The sequence below is a fragment of the Vigna umbellata genome, unplaced genomic scaffold, assembly GCF_029865625.1.
Source record: "Vigna umbellata cultivar VRB3 unplaced genomic scaffold, Vumbellata_1.0 scaffold_883, whole genome shotgun sequence".
NCBI lineage: Eukaryota > Viridiplantae > Streptophyta > Magnoliopsida > Fabales > Fabaceae > Vigna > Vigna umbellata.
Genome location: NW_028274647.1, coordinates 2,664 through 19,689, shown reverse-complemented (window position 1 = coordinate 19,689; position 17,026 = coordinate 2,664). Strand labels below are relative to the sequence as shown.

At 39.4% G+C, this 17,026-nt stretch overlaps 1 non-coding gene and 1 pseudogene across 1 annotated transcript; one reads left to right on the top strand and one right to left on the bottom strand.

Moving 5' to 3' along the window:
* Nucleotides 1-592: 592 nt before the first annotated feature.
* Nucleotides 593-4,660, bottom strand: LOC148190498 (uncharacterized; annotated as a pseudogene).
* LOC148190499 (small nucleolar RNA R71) lies at nt 3,942-4,049 on the top strand. The gene has a single exon (XR_015783204.1). It is a non-coding gene; the product is annotated as a small nucleolar RNA R71 (small nucleolar RNA).
* Nucleotides 4,661-17,026: the final 12,366 nt, after the last annotated feature.

Genomic DNA, 17,026 nt, shown 5'->3' with positions numbered 1-17,026 from the left:
AATGCTAGGAATTGTATGAACTATTTGATTAGGGAGAAGCCATCTAGAATGGTACATTAGAGAGTGGCATTAACAATGATGATTTGAATGTTGAATTCCTAAAATATATGAGAGTGGATGAGATGAAATTGACCCCCAACAACATATTCATTCATATATTCCATTGAAAGTGTTTATCTTTGTCTTTGCCATTGATCAAAATTCATGCATACATGTTTATTTTCTGTCTTGCATTTTAAACTCAATATTTCGTTTGTAAGTCTTAGTTAATCAAGAAACCACATAACTAAACTAGGCCGTGAGTCCTTTGGGAAGAACGATACTTGGTCTTACCAAGTTTTATTACTTGAACGATTCGGTCATACTTGCCGATTGTGAAACAAGTTTGTGACATCATATTTTGGTGCTTACAAATTTGTCCATCATATACACAATAACAGGTGATCCAAGAAAATATGACCTAAACTTATCAAGGCCAAAAACAATTGCCAACAACTTTTTTCAGTGGTGGTATAATTTGCTTAGGCAGCATCCAAAGTGCGTGAAGCATAGTGATCACTCTCGGCAGCTTGTCAATTTTCTGTGTCAAGACAGCCCCCAATGCATAATTAGACACATCACACATGAGCTCAAATGGGGTTGTCCAATCCGGTGCCTGAATGATAGGGGTAGTGGTTAAAGCTTCCTTCAGGCAATCAAATGCCTGCTTGCATCTGTCATCAAAAGCAAAGTCAATATCCTTCTGTAGCAGTTTGGACAAGGGGAGCGCCTTCTTGCTGAAATCTTTGATGAAGCGCCTGTAGAAACCTGCATGTCCAAGGAAAGATCGCACCTTTCGCACGCAAAAGGGGTAAGGCAACTGCGAAATCACAGATATCTTAGCAGGGTCTACCTCTATTCCCTTTTCAGAAATGATATGCCCTAGAACCAAACCTTGTTCAACCATGAAGTGACATTTCTCAAAATTGAGAACAAGGTTTGTTTCTATGAATCTTTTCAAAACTTTTTCCAGACTGTCTAAACATGCATCAAAAGAGGATCCATACACAGTAAAATATCCATAAACACCTCTATGCAACTCTCAAGAAAGTCGCTAAAAATTCTAAGCATGCACCGTTGAAAGGTACCAGGGGCATTGCATAGACCAAAGGGCATCCTCCTATAGGCAAAAGTGCCAAAGCGGCAGGTGAATGTGGTTTTCTCTTGATCCTCAGGCGCAATATTTATTTGAAAGTAACCAGAAAAACCATCAAGAAAACAATAATGAGATTTACCTGCCAGGCGCTCCAGCATCTGATCAATGAATGGAAAGGGGAAATGATCTTTCCTGGTTGCTTGGTTGAGCCTCCTATAGTCAATGCAGACTCTCCAACTGTTCTGCACTCTAGTTGGGATAAGCTCATCCCTCTCATTCTTCACCACAGTGAGGCCAGTTTTCTTGGGCACAACATGGATGGGGCTCACCCACTGACTATCTTAAATAGGGTAGATGATCCCAGCTTGCAAAAGCTTGGTCACCTCCTTCTTGATGACGTCCATGATCACGGGGTTTTGCCTTCTTTGTGGCTGTCTCATTGGCTTTGCCCCATCTTCCAAAAGAATTCTATGCATGCATGTGGATGGGCTAATACCAGGTATGTCAGCCAAACTCCAACTAATGGCCTTCTTGTGCTTCCTCAGCACACCAAGCAACTTCTCCTCTTTAACAGAATCAAGGGAGGTAGAAATGATCACCGGTTTATTCTCATCATCCTCCAAGTACACATACTTGAGGTTATCCGGGAGCTGTTTCAGCTCAAGAGTGGGTGCCTGCAAGTCAGATTCAAGTGTACTTCCTGCAACGTGGTTAATGCATTCTGACTCTAAAGAGTGTACAGGTAAAGGCAAAACACTCATCCCATCACAGTCCAAATCAATGTCCATCACAGATATGTCAACAACATCATCAATATCATGCATAGCATCAATATCCTGGACATCACAATCCTCATCAAATCCACAACATTATAAACATCATTCTCAAATCCTGATTCGAATCCAGATTCAATGCATGAATGCAAAGAAGATAGAAAAGAATGTTTCTTCTCATGTAAAGAATGAAAGTCATCAACAACAAATTCATCAATAATGTCATCCAATCCATCGATCCTAAACAGAGAATGGTCCTCAGCTGGAAATTTCATTGCATCAAGGATATTAAAATGAGCAACAATATCAGCAAATTCCATAGACAAAGTTCCAGCATACACATCAATCTTAGTTCGGGCAGTTTTCAAGAATGGCCTGCCTAAGATAATGGGAGCGGATCCATGAGAGAATCCCTCCTCCATTTCCAAAACATAAAAGTCAGCAGGAAAAATCAATTCACCAACCCTAACCAAGACATCCTCTATGAAACCTGTTGGGTGGGTAACACTCCTATTGGCCAACCCACACCCGTGGTTTGCAAAGGACTAAGAGACAAAGATGCATATATAGACAAAGGCGTGACATTAACAGAAGCACCCAAATAAAGCATGGCATTCTCAAATTTATTGTTTCCAATCACACAAGGAATGCAAAATATACCTGGGTCCTTGCACTTTTCAGGAATGTGCGGGACTGACTTACCAATAAGCGTAGATACATTCCTTCCCATGCTAATCCTCTCATTGCCCTTCATCTTCCTCTTGTGTGTGCACAGCTCCTTCAAGAATTTGGCATACTTCGGTATCTGCTTGATGGCATCGAGTAGAGGTATGTTCACCTCTACCTTCCTGAAGGTCTCCAGAATTTCCCTATTCACCTCTTCCATCTTTTTGCTAGGAAGTGCCCGTGAAGGGAAAGGAAGAGGAATAGGTCAGTCAACCAATGGAGAAGGTGCGGCAGCGGTAGTGGTGGAAAAGGGAGAAGATCCACCTGAAGAAGAACCACCGGCTGGAGAAGAAGATCCACCCACCTCAAATGCTCTACGTGGACCGTCATGGTTGTCCTGTCTAGGACAAGTGGCAAGCACGGGTGTAGGTGTAGAAGCGGGCTCTAAAGGCACAACAATCTGCTTCCCTGATATGAGGGTTATGGCACTCACATTCCTTGGATTCTGCACAGTCTGGGATGGCAACTTATCAGAATTCTGAGACTACGCCTGGTTTATCTGAGTAGCCATCTGACCCATCTGGTTAGTGAGACTCTGTATGGAAGCTCTAGTCTCCTGCTGAAATTGCATGTTATCTTTTTGAAACTGCAGGTTTTGCATAGTCATCTGTCTCACTAACTCTTCCAATAAAGGTTCAAACGAAGTGGAAGGGTGGGTAGCTAGTTGGGCAGGTGCCTCTTGCTGCTGCTGTTGTTGCCTCTAGTGTTGTTGCATAGGTGGAGGCACATATCTATTAGGTGCTCCAACATTCTGGAAAGGTGGTGCCTGCTGTTGATGCTGTGGCGCATTGTTCCATCTAAGATTGGGGTGATTCCTCCACCCTGGGTTGTACCTGTTGCTGGACAAGTCATGATTTTGCTGTTGTGACTGCCTATTGTTGTAGATGTTCGTAGCATAAGCCTGAGGCGCATCAGAGGCAGCAGGGTGCTGCAAAGAAGGACAGGCATCTGTATAGTGGTCACTAGAAGGACAAATAGCACATAGTCGTGCAACAGATGCAGATGGAGCTGCAGATCTTTGGTTGGTAGTCAAGTGTATCACCAACTTCGCAAGAGAGTTAATCTTGCCTTCCAACTTGGTTTCAACAGCTGATAAAGACTGAGCAACAACATCATGTACACCCTTCACCACAATGGCATCATTCCTGGTGCTAAACTGCTGGGAGTTAGAGGCCATGTTCTCAATCAATTGCCTGGCCTCAGCAGGTGTGGTGTCTCCAAGAGCTCCACCACTGGCAGCATCAATCATACACCGATCCATGTTGTTCAAACCCTCATAGAAATACTGGATAAGGAGTTGTTCAGGTATCTGATGGTGGGGACAGCTAGCACAAAGTGTCTTGAATCTCTCCCAATACTCATACAAGCTCTCTCCACCAAGCTGCCTAATCCCAGTTATGTCTTTTCTGATAGCTGTGGTCTGGGATGCTGGGAAAAATTTCTCCAAGAACAGCCTCTTCAAATCATCCCAGCTAGTGACGGATCTAGGCGCCAAACCATACAACCAATCCTTAGCAACACTTTCCAATGAATGAGGGAATGCCTTCAAGAAGATGTGCTCTTCAGGAACATCATGTGGTTTCATAGTGGAACAGACAATGTGGAATTCCTTCAAATGCTTATGTGGACTCTCACCTGCAAGACCATGAAACTTGGGCAACAAATGGATCAGTCTAGTCTTGAGAACAAATGGAACGTCCTCATCAGGATATTGGATGCACAAGCTTTCAATATCGAAATCAGGTGCAGCCATCTCCTTGAAAGTCCTCTCACGAGGTGGAGGTTGTGCCATATTGTTCTCAGTGTGAAAAACAATAGAATCAGAATCAGAATCAAGTGCAGATGCAACAAATGCAGTAGATGCAGTATGCACAAAGTACTCAGCAGTGGGATGCACAATATCTAATGGAACAGACTCAAAAACAAACTCTAAAGACAAATTCCTACAATGCCTAATTAACCTATGAAACGTCCTATCAATCTCAGGATCAAAGGGTGGTATGAATCCAGGATTTCCTCTAGTCATGCACTAAATCACCACACCCTGTAATCATGAAACAATAGCACAAAAAATTCAAACCACAAAAATCAACACAAGATAGCAAAACGACACTATCACAAACACAACACAACAAAAATCACACAACACAGACACAAGACTCAAAACTGAACCGTTGGTCCCTGGCAACGGCCCAAAATTTGATGTGGGCTGTCGCGACCCATACAAATTTGATTGCATATAAGGAATGCAGTATAGCTAGGAATTGACTCCTAGGTCGTCTCTCAAGGACCAATTTTGCGATTCGAAAATCGAGTCTAACACAAAAAAGGGGGGGGGGTTTGAAAAGGTTTTGCAAAAAGTAAAGAACTCAATAAAGACACAGATGCAAAAAAACTAATTTAAGCTAGCATGGTAATTAAACTAGCACTATTAAAAGCCTTAGACAACAAGCAAAGGCCAAATCTCAAAGTGGAAACATTCCTTGGGTCAAAACAAGCATCTTTTGTGTTGGTCCAAAAGTGGTAAAAATTAAATGAAGCAATTTCCTCTCTCCTACAAACTCCAAACGGTTTTTCTTCAAGAATTATGCATCCAAAAGCTTTCTTCCACTCTTCAATACAGAGAACAACTTCAAGAAACCAAAGTTAAAGTTGCAAATGAACACAAGAACAATAAACCCAAACTTCTACTCATCAACCCATCTTCAACACTACCATTTCTTCAAAGTTTCTTTGCAAAACGAAAATAATACTTAGACCATCAATTCCAGTTCTGTCCAGCCTCCATAACATCACCAAGATCTGATCCCAACCTAGTCTCAAGCATCAAAATCGAAAAATGCAAGGAAAGAGTTAAACCCACAACACCCACACATCATCTTAAGCTCCCTTCAACCTAAAACTACATAGAACTTCATTTTTATCATCCAACCATATAGAATGAGATAAAAAACGAGAGGAAAAACAGCAAAGGGAGAGGAAAACGAAATATAAAGTTACTCAAACCCAACATCCACCATGGAAATGCAAAGACAAGCTCCAAAACTCAAACTCCAAGCATCAAGAACAAGCAAATGGAAGTGGAAATGAATAGTTTTCACCACCAATAAGCTAAGACAACTGATGGACAAATTTGTAAGCACCAAAATATGATGTCACAAACTTGTTTCACAATCGGCAAGTATGACCGAATCGTTCAAGTAATAAAACTTGGTAAGACCAAGTATCGTTCTTCCCAAAGGACTCACGGCCTAGTTTAGTTATGTGATTTCTTGATTAGCTAAGACTTAAGAAAACAATAATTGAAATTTTAATATGCAAGACGAAAATAAACATGTATGCATGAATTGATCAATGGCAAAGACATAAGATAAACACTTTCAATGGATTAAATGAATGAATATGTTGTTGGGGGTCAATTTCATCTCATCCACTCTCATATATTTTAGGAATTCCTCTTTCAAATCATCATTGTTAATGCCACTCTCTAATGTACCATTCTAGATGGCTTCTCCCTAATCAAATAGTTCATACAATTCCTAGCATTCCTAATGATTAGTTCATGAGTGCAGGAGCTTAAGGCAACCAATATAATGTTGTCAGTAAAATATTGGGAGAAATTCCCCGGATCTAGATTTCCCCGTACGTGTCCGTATCAACAAAACCAATAATCATGCATTAGAATGAGTTAAACAATGCAAGCATTGAGCAAAGAGGAAAAACCCTAACTAATGATGAAAAGAAAGCATATGTCTTAATTCAAAGATGTATTCAACAAATCCATATATGAGAGCTTCAAGAGATTACATTGATTCCCCAACAAACATACAAGGTTTAGTTCACCATATTCATGGTGAACCTAGATGAATAACAATGAAAGTATGAAAGAATAAACCCAATAAAGTGGAAGAGGTAGCCTGAGCATCCAAGATCCTCCTTCAAAGGGGTGGAAGAGAGAGTGTTTGCCTCGTTTCTGCCAAAGATCCTAACTAAAGGACGTGCAAGCCCTTATATACTAATCTAGAGTTACAAAAGATTACAAAAGCCCAAGCCCAAAAAGTGCCGCTCAGCGCCATTTACCGCTCAGCGGTGGTTACGCGTCTTCTTTCTTCCCCTCAGCGGCCATTTGCCCCTCAGCGGTTCCAACGCCACCTCTTGAGTGCCGCTCAGCGGTAGTTTGCCGCTGAGCGGTGCTTTCGACTTCTCCTTTTTGCACTCTTTCTTGTCTTTTCTAATGTCCTCTCTCTCATTCTTCACTTCTTTCACCAAATTCACCTCAAAACCTGCACAAAAACACTCAAATCAAGCATAAACCTGTCCAGCTCTCTTATTTCTGAAAATATAAACAAAATGCATGATTTCAAGCTAGTTTCTAAGTCTAAAGGTTGCTTTTAGTATCACTTTTAAGCATGAAAATAACAGTTTTTCAACTGTTATCACAACCCCAAACTTAGAACTTTGCTTGTCCTCAAGCAAACAAAATGTAACTCCATCTCCAACCAATTCATATGATGGTTCACTCATTCAAAATCCTATTTTCAAGATAAGTAAAAACTTCACTCAAACTTATGACCGAGAGTTAATTCAAGATGTGCACATGCTTTAGTGTTCACAAAGTCATTTAAGTTCCAACAAATGCTATTTTTCATGAATGATCAATCAATTAAGCATGGATGTTCATGTGCTTATGGAATCTTTCCTCACTAGGTAAAGTGTTTCACTCAACACACAAGTGTATAAGAGGTAAAGTGTTTCACTCATTCACTCCACTATCACAATGTCACATGAATCAACTTTGCCTTTCATTTAACCACAATCAAATACATTCACAAGCATGCATCATCACAAGGACTTTTCAATGGCTTATAATGTGGCTGGGCTAACAAGAAAATTGGTTTTTCTGGATCACAAAATCCTTGAGTTAAGAGAGTCATAACAACACAATCTTCTTATTCATTCCCAACTTTCTTTTGCCTTTGCTTTTGCATTTGCATTGAGCTTTCACCTTTGCATTTGCATCATAGATTTTGTAAGCACCAACTATAGGAAGAAGTGAATGAGAAAATGGTGGAACAGAAGTGTCCACCCCAGCTAGCTTGCAAAGGTGAGTGATCAAAGAAGGATGTCCCAGTGGTGCTTTGTTGTTTGAGGTGTTAGCACACACACTAATCTCATCAGCTATCACCTGCCCAATATAACATTCAAGTTTCTGATAACACAGTAGATGAATAGTGCCCTGCTGAGAGTAATATCTGACACATGTGAACATGGCTGAATGTTGGCATGAGAAAACGCCATCCAATACTTTGCAAGAGGAGTCAAATCTGTCCTCCTAATGTTAACCACAGAGCCAGATCTATTCCTTTGAAAGTGTCCTCCAGGTATACACAATACTCTCTCCACATCCTCATAATCAGCACCTTCCTCCATGCTAAGAGCAAACTGGCATTGTTCACCAGCCCACACAGTATCCAGAAAGTTATTTATGGAGTCAGGATCATACCTGATAGCATGGCCTCTAACATAGCCCAAATAATTCTCAGCTGGATAATCACCAATCTTTGACTAATGTAACGAAGTGCATCTCCATCCTTTTACATGATTCTTCAATGCTTTTCTGAGTAGAGTCGGAACTTTTCAAAAATCGTTGAAGGGTGTCCTCCAAACTTTCTGATAGAGAGGATTTTTGCTGCCATTGTTGTTGTGGTTGGTTCTCAAATTGTCCAGCAGCTTGCCAAAATTGGCTTTGATCCACGCTTGAGTGAGGTTCCCACCATTGGTTGAGATTACTTTGGTAGAATTGAGTGCCCCTATAGTTAAACTCTTGACCAAATTGCATTCTGCAGACATTAGGCACAAAACCCTAAAAACAATTGTTAGCACAAAAAGATAGAGAAGAAGATATAGATTCAAAAGATAAAAGATTCAGAAGATAAGATAGAATAAGATAGAATAAAATAAAATGATCTTAATCAACTTGATGGACAAATTTGTAAGCACCAAAATATGATGTCACAAACTTGTTTCACAATCGGCAAGTATGACCGAATCGTTCAAGTAATAAAACTTGGTAAGACCAAGTATCGTTCTTCCCAAAGGACTCACGGCCTAGTTTAGTTATGTGATTTCTTGATTAGCTAAGACTTAAGAAAACAATAATTGAAATTTTAATATGCAAGACGAAAATAAACATGTATGCATGAATTGATCAATGGCAAAGACAAAGATAAACACTTTCAATGGAAAAATGAATGAATATGTTGTTGGGGGTCAATTTCATCTCATCCACTCTCATATATTTTAGGAATTCTCATTCAAATCATCATTGTTAATGCCACTCTCTAATGTACCATTCTAGATGGCTTCTCCCTAATCAAATAGTTCATACAATTCCTAGCATTCCTAATGATTAGTTCATGAGTGCAGGAGCTTAAGGCAACCAATATAATGTTGTCAGTAAATATTGGGAGAAATTCCCCGGATCTAGATTTCCCCGTACGTGTCCGTATCAACAAAACCAATAATCATGCATTAGAATGAGTTAAACAATGCAAGCATTGAGCAAAGAGGAAAAACCCTAACTAATGATGAAAGAAAGCATATGTCTTAATTCAAAGATGTATTCAACAAATCCATATATGAGAGCTTCAAGAGATTACATTGATTCCCCAACAAACATACAAGGTTTAGTTCACCATATTCATGGTGAACCTAGATGAAAGTATGAAAGAATAAACCCAATAAAGGTGAAGAGGTAGCCTGAGCATCCAAGATCCTCCTTCAAAGGGGTGAAAGAGAGAGTGTTTGCCTCGTTTCTGCCAAAGATCCTAACTAGGACGTGCAAGCCCTTATATACTAATCTAGAGTTACAAAAGATTACAAAAGTCCAAGCCCAAAAAGTGCCGCTCAGCGGTATTTACCGCTCAGCGGTGATTGCGCGTCTTCTTTCTTCCCCTCAGCGGCCATTTTGCCCCTCAGCGGTTCCAACGTCACCTCTTGAGTGCCGCTCAGCGGTAGTTTGCCGCTGAGCGGTGCCTTCGACTTCTCCTTTTTGCACTCTTTCTTGTCTTTTCTAATGTCCTCTCTCTTATTCTTCACTTCTTTCACCAAATTCACCTCAAAACCTGCACAAAAACACTTAAATCAAGCATAAACCTGTCCAGCTCTCTTATTTCTGAAAATATAAACAAAAGGCATGATTTCAAGCTAGTTTCTAAGTCTAAAGGTTGCTTTTAGTATCAACTTTAAGCATGAAAATAACAGTTTTTCAACTGTTATCACAACCCCAAACTTAGAACTTTGCTTGTCCTCAAGCAAATAAAATGTAACTCCATCTCCAACCAATTCATATGATGGTTCACTCATTCAAAATCCTCTTTTCAAGATAAGTAATAACTTCACTCAAACTTAAGACCAAGAGTTCAATCAAGATGTGCACATGCTTTAGTGTTCACAAAGTCATTTAAATTCCAACAAATGCTATTTTTCATGAATGATCAATCAATTAAGCATGGATGTTCATGTGCTTATGGAATATTTCCTCACTAGGTAAAGTGTTTCACTCAACACACAAGTGTATAAGAGGTAAAGTGTTTCACTCATTCACTCCACTATCACAATGTCACATGAATCAACTTTGCCTTTCATTTAACCACAATCAAATACATTCACAAGCATGCATCATCACAAGGACTTTTCAATGGCTTATAATGTGGCTGGGCTAACAAGAAAATTGGTTTTTCTGGATCACAAAATCCTTGAGTTAAGAGAATCATAACAACACAATCTTTTATTCATTCCCAACTTTCTTTTGCCTTTGCTTTTGCATTTGCATTGAGCTTTGCTTCTTTTTCTTTTCTTTTCTTTGCATATTCTTACTTTTTAGCTTAGCTCAATGCTTTTTCCTTTTTCATGTTTCCCCAATAACCCCAAACTTGAACATTTAACAATACCACACAAGATCTTCTACTTAACTCAAGGTAAAGATTTTCAATCAAGGGTGTTCAGTGTATATTTAAGGCTAAGGGTTCAAAGGATAGAACACAACGTGTTCTCTTTTAGAAGGCTAACTTTATGAATTTGGCCAATAAAAAGGGTTTCAAAAACACGGCCTTTGATCATATGATGCAAAACAAGCAATTGATTCAATCATAGAAAACCTGGGCAAAGTCATTCATGCTTTCAAAGTAATAGCATTCAACAATAACAACTCTGGAGCTCAAAACCTCACATATAAGCTCATTCACATTTGACATGCACATCCTGCTTAATTTCACAATCACAATCATGATATTATGCATTTGTTCACAAAGCTTGTGAATCACCTGTATAAGCATTTTAATGTGCACATCATCTCAACATCAATCAATCATAAGCATCATCAAGCATTACTTATCACACAATCACAGTTAATAGCAAACCATCAACAAACCAGGTGTTCAATAGAGTACATCAAACCCTAATCTAAAAACAAAAACAAATAAGTTCAGAAAACTTAAACCACAAAAGCATAATCATATGATAGCATTCATCAGTAAATGCTATCTCAGCTCCTCATCAGTCCGAGCTCTCTGTATCTTCCTCTTCCTCTTCATCATCATCTTCATCAAATGCATCCTCCTCCTCAGCTTCATCTTCTCCATATCTCTGGCTGAAGCTTCAGCTGCCAGCTCCTCCATATACTGGTTCTTCTGGCCAAGCTACCACATTATGGAATTCATCCATAGTCCACCTGTGTGCTGGAGGGGTATCATACATCCCCACTATCATCTCAGCCGTGGCCACCTGCCCTCTGTGGATGGACTGCAACTGAGCACCTATAAGAGACATATACATGTCCCTCATCTGGAATGGTTCTGCCTCATGAGTATCAGCAGAAGTCCTGCTCTGTGCTGGCCTTCTCTCTCTACGAGCCTGGCGTGGTGGCACTGGCTGGGCTGCCTCCTCCTCCACAGTACTGTCTGTAATAGGCCTCATCTATAGCTTTTCTTGGCCTCTCAAATGGTGGAACAGAAGTGTCCACCCCAGCTAGCTTGCAAAGGTGAGTGATCAAAGAAGGATGTCCCAGTGGTGCTTTGTTGTTTGAGGTGTTAGCACACACACTAATCTCATCAGCTATCACCTGATAGCATGGCCTCTAACATAGCCCAAATAATTCTCAGCTGGATAATCACCAATCTTCTTTGCATTGGTGTAAAATTCTTTCACCACAGCTATGTTGGCAGGTGATGGATAAGTGGCTAGCTTCCCCCAATCATTCCCTAACACTTGCTCTCCAAATTGAGGAGCAAAGTTAGGTATCATTCCAACCTTTCTCTCCATTAGAAGTCTCCTGTCCTGAACCACCCTAAAGTGCTTCTCATGTTTCCTAGAGAGGAACCTGCCATTATGGGGCTGCTCTGGTTCCTTTTCCTTTCTCTTGGTTGCCATGGTTTTCAATCTCTTTCCTGAAGAGGATGCCATTCCTGCATTCAAACATAAATCCAAAACCACGAACATGATGTTAATCATTAGTAAACTCAGAACACAACTCCTTTCGAACTAAACCACCGCTGAGGGCCAGAATTTCCCCTCAGCGCCACCAGCGCACATTCCAACACGCAAAAATCAAAAAAAAAAACCAAATCTGGCAGAGTGCCGCTCAGCGGTAATTTACCCCTCAGCGGTAACTCTGCAGATTTTTGAAAAATCAGTTTTAAAGCTTCCCTAACTCCACCCAAATGCAATTTTCAGTTTTCCAGTTCATAATCTTGCAGTTTAATCGGTTCAAACATAAATATATCATCAATCATGCATAGAAATCAAAACCCCTAAATATTCATGCTTTGACAATCACATTCAAATTCAAGAACCCTAGAATGAACAAAATGCATTTTACTTACTTGGGTGGAGATACTAGATGCAATGAGAATGCCTTCAAACTAGAATGCTCTCTTCCAACCCCAAACTTTGATGGCACACTAGTGAAAAAGTGAATAGAAGAGAGATTTTCTTAAGAGGGAAGAGTGAAAAGATGTGGAAAACCTAGGAGAAGGTGTGTGGAAGTGTTTGTGCAGAGAGAAGTCTGGAAATAAACCCTAAAACGCAGCTTGGGGTATAAAAATACCCTAATGGGCTCGGGTCCCGCTAAGGGGAACTTAAGCCCTCTGCGATAGTACCGCTCAGCGGTAATTGCCGCTCAGCGGCACTTTCGTGAGTGCTCCCCTCCTTCTTTTCTTGACCTACGTGCCTTCCTACATCTCTCATAGGTTCCCTGCAATTCAATGTTAAAAATGCTTATGCAAATCCTAACTAAAAATAAACAAACAAGAACAATCAATCAACTGGGTTGCCTCCCAGGTAGCGCTTGTTTAACGTCACGAGCCTGACCCAAAATCCACCAACACCCATCAGTAGGTGTTTCAAACTTACCAGCACCCATCAGTAGGTGCAAAATCTTCTCACCAACACCCATCAGTAGGTGTTACAAACTTAGTATCCTTCAGTAGATACTTAACCACCTAGCATCCTTCAGTAGATGCTAGATCAAACAAAATAATGTCCAGAATAATATTCACAAATTATAAATTACAAAACCAAATCAAAAGTTTGTAAATCCACTGGGTTGCCTCCCAGCAAGCGCTTCTTTAACGTCACTAGCTTGACCCTGTTAAAGCTCACGTTCCATCTTCTTTATAGTTGACGTAGTCCTTCCACCAACCTTTCAACTGCTTCCTTTGGACTGTCTTAGATTCTCTAGAATATGGAGACTCTATCTCTATCATCTCCTTCTCTTTAAAGCCTTTAATAACCCACAACTTGTTCTTGAGTCTTACAGGTGTGCCAAGTTGGAGTCTTAATTTTTTCCAGTCTCTAGGAACTTCTTCTCCTTTTCCAATCTCTTCTACCTTGGGTGCCTGAAAATACAAACAATGGTTATCAGAAACCTTAAGATTTTTATTTTTACCTCTAGTTATGGGTGCATCTCGAAATGCAGCTTTATAACTGGCTTCTTCCTCCTTTGCTTGTATCTCATCTTTGAACACATCCACCACCACTTTCTCCTCTCTGTCTTGGAGAACCACTATACCTTCATTCACATCAATGATAGCCCTAGCCGTTTTCATAAACGGCCTTCCAAGTATGAAAGGTATTCTCTCAGTTTCCATCTTCATCACCACAAAGTCTGCCAAGAACTGAAGTTTGCCAACACAAACTACAATGTCTTCTGCAATCCCACATGGCTCCTTTGAAGATCCATCAGCCATTACAAGATTAACCTTTACAGGTTTTATTTCAACATGGCCAATTTGCTCCAATAGAGAATAAGGCATCAAGTTAACACTTGAGCCTAAATCAAGGAGAGCTTTCTTTACCTTTTTCTTCCCTATAATGCAAGGAATAGAAAAACTGCCTGGATCTGCTGCTTTTGGTGGGAATGATTCTTTCTTAACAGTTATACACTTTTCTTCCTCATCCTCTTACGTCTTCTTTTTGTAGAGGTTCCTTCATCTGATTTGGTGTAAACTGCTATTTTCTGTAGAATTTGTTCCCAAGGAGCTTCATTATCAACCATTTTGAATAAATCTGTGAAATTCATTGGTTTCTCCTGATTTGTTAGAAAAGGAAAAGTGTCCTTTCTTTCTTCTTCTCTTCTCTCTTCTGTTTCATCTTCTTCCAACTCAATGATCTCTTCATTTACACTCTTGACCACTTTGCACTCTTCTCTGGGGTTAACCTCAGTATTAGCCCCAAAGTTTCTGTTGGGTCTTTCTTCCAATTGCTTGGTGATCTGACCCATCTGAATCTCCAGATTCTTTATAGCAGCTTCAGTGCTCTTTTGAGAAGATTCAGTTTTCTGGATGAATTGCTGAAGAGTTTCTTCCAACTTTGTTGATCTGTCATTAAGCATAGATAATTGTTGCCACAAGTTGGTTGCTGCTGCTGCTTATTAAACTGATTAGCCTGCCCAGCTTGTCCTTGGCCAATGCTTGGATGTGGTTTCCAACCCTGATTATAATTCCCTTGACGGTATGGAAACTGATTAGCCATGAAGTTAACATCCTCCAAGCCTCTACTGGAAAAGCACACTGGCCATTGATGTGATCACCTCCACACAGTTCGCACAACTGGGTTTGTACCTGTGCAGCAGATTTTAACTCTTTAGGTAGTGAAGCAAGAGTTTTGGTCAGAGTTTCCAGCTGTTGAGTTAGAATCTTATTCTGTGCTAGCAGAGCATCATGGGTTTGTAATTGAAGAACCCCTTTCTGTTGCATAGGGGCGCCTCTTTCATTGTGAAGCTCATTATCACTTGTAGCCATATTTTCAATAATTTCAGTTGCTTCCTCTGGAGTTTCCATTTGATATTGCCTCCAGCTGAGGCATCCAAGCATCATCTTGGTTTGTGAACCAAGCCCTCCAAGGAAAGTTAGGACTACTTCTTGATCTTCAAAGCCATGCGTGGGAGTTTTACGTAACAAGCTTTTATACCTCCCATGCATGTCCAGTGATTCTCCATGCCCTGCTTGAATGAAGATATCTCTTGCTTTCCTTAGTCACTTTAGATTGTGGGAAGTATTTGCTTAAAACTTTGTAACCACTGCTTCCCACTCCGTGAAACTTTCTTCTGGAAAAGAGTTCAACCAAAGCTTAGCATTGCCTCCCAATGAGAAAGGAAACAAGCTAAGTTTGATAGCTTCGTCTGGCACCCCATTGATCTTGACCGTGTTGCAGATCTCATTAAATGTTGTAAGGTGCTCATATGGGCTTTCATGTGATAACCCATTAAATTGATTACTCTTTACCAATTGAATTAATGCTGGTTTGACCTCCATGTTGGCTGCATTGACTCTAGGTCGAGCTATGCTATTGAAGTGCTGAGGTCCAGCAAGATTAGTGTAATCTGCAAGAGTTCTTCTAGCATTATTATTGTTCTCCATACTCCCTATGCTCTGAACAGAACCTTGTGGTGATGATTGTAGGAGAGTTTCAGGAGAAGGGAAAAGTTCTCTGGACGTTCTGATCCTTCTCCTCCTTCTACTCTCGTCTAGCCCTTCAAGTAGTGGTTCTGTTATTTTCTTACTTCTAGTTCGAATTGCCTTCTGCATGCACAAGAAAACAAAACCCTAGAAAAGATTTGTTAGCACAAAAAGATATAGAAGAAAATAAAGATTGAAAAGATATAAGAAGATAAGAGATTTAGAAGATAGAATCAAATAAAATAAAATAAAACCTAATCTAAAAAAACAAAATCTAATCTAAAAGATAAAATAAAATAAAATCTAACCTAACCTAAAAGATAGAATAAGAATAAAATAAAATCTAACCTAAAAAGATAAAAATAAAATCTAACCTAAAAAAAAAATAAAATAAAATCAAATAAAAACCGAAAAAAAAAAAACAGAAAACAGAAAAACAGAAAACAGAAAAAAAAAAAAAATTCGAAATTAAAATAAAATCTAATCTAAAAAGATAAAAATAAAATCTAACCTAAAAGATAAAAATAAAATCTAACCTAAAAGAAAAAAATCAAATCTAAAAAAATAAAAAATAAATAAAAACAGAAAAAAATAAAAACAGAAATTCAAAATTAAAGTCAAAGGTAATCAATAATCACACAAATTAACCAGTTAAACCACGAATCCCCGGCAGCGGCGCCAAAAACTTGATGGACAAATTTGTAAGCACCAAAATATGATGTCACAAACTTGTTTCACAATCGGCAAGTATGACCGAATCGTTCAAGTAATAAAACTTGGTAAGACCAAGTATCGTTCTTCCCAAAGGACTCACGGCCTAGTTTAGTTATGTGATTTCTTGATTAGCTAAGACTTAAGAAAACAATAATTGAAATTTTAATATGCAAGACGAAAATAAACATGTATGCATGAATTGATCAATGGCAAAGACATAAGATAAACACTTTCAATGGATTAAATGAATGAATATGTTGTTGGGGGTCAATTTCATCTCATCCACTCTCATATATTTTAGGAATTCCTCTTTCAAATCATCATTGTTAATGCCACTCTCTAATGTACCATTCTAGATGGCTTCTCCCTAATCAAATAGTTCATACAATTCCTAGCATTCCTAATGATTAGTTCATGAGTGCAGGAGCTTAAGGCAACCAATATAATGTTGTCAGTAAAATATTGGGAGAAATTCCCCGGATCTAGATTTCCCCGTACGTGTCCGTATCAACAAAACCAATAATCATGCATTAGAATGAGTTAAACAATGCAAGCATTGAGCAAAGAGGAAAAACCCTAACTAATGATGAAAAGAAAGCATATGTCTTAATTCAAAGATGTATTCAACAAATCCATATATGAGAGCTTCAAGAGATTACATTGATTCCCCAACAAACATACAAGGTTTAGTTCACCATATTCATGGTGAACCTAGATGAATA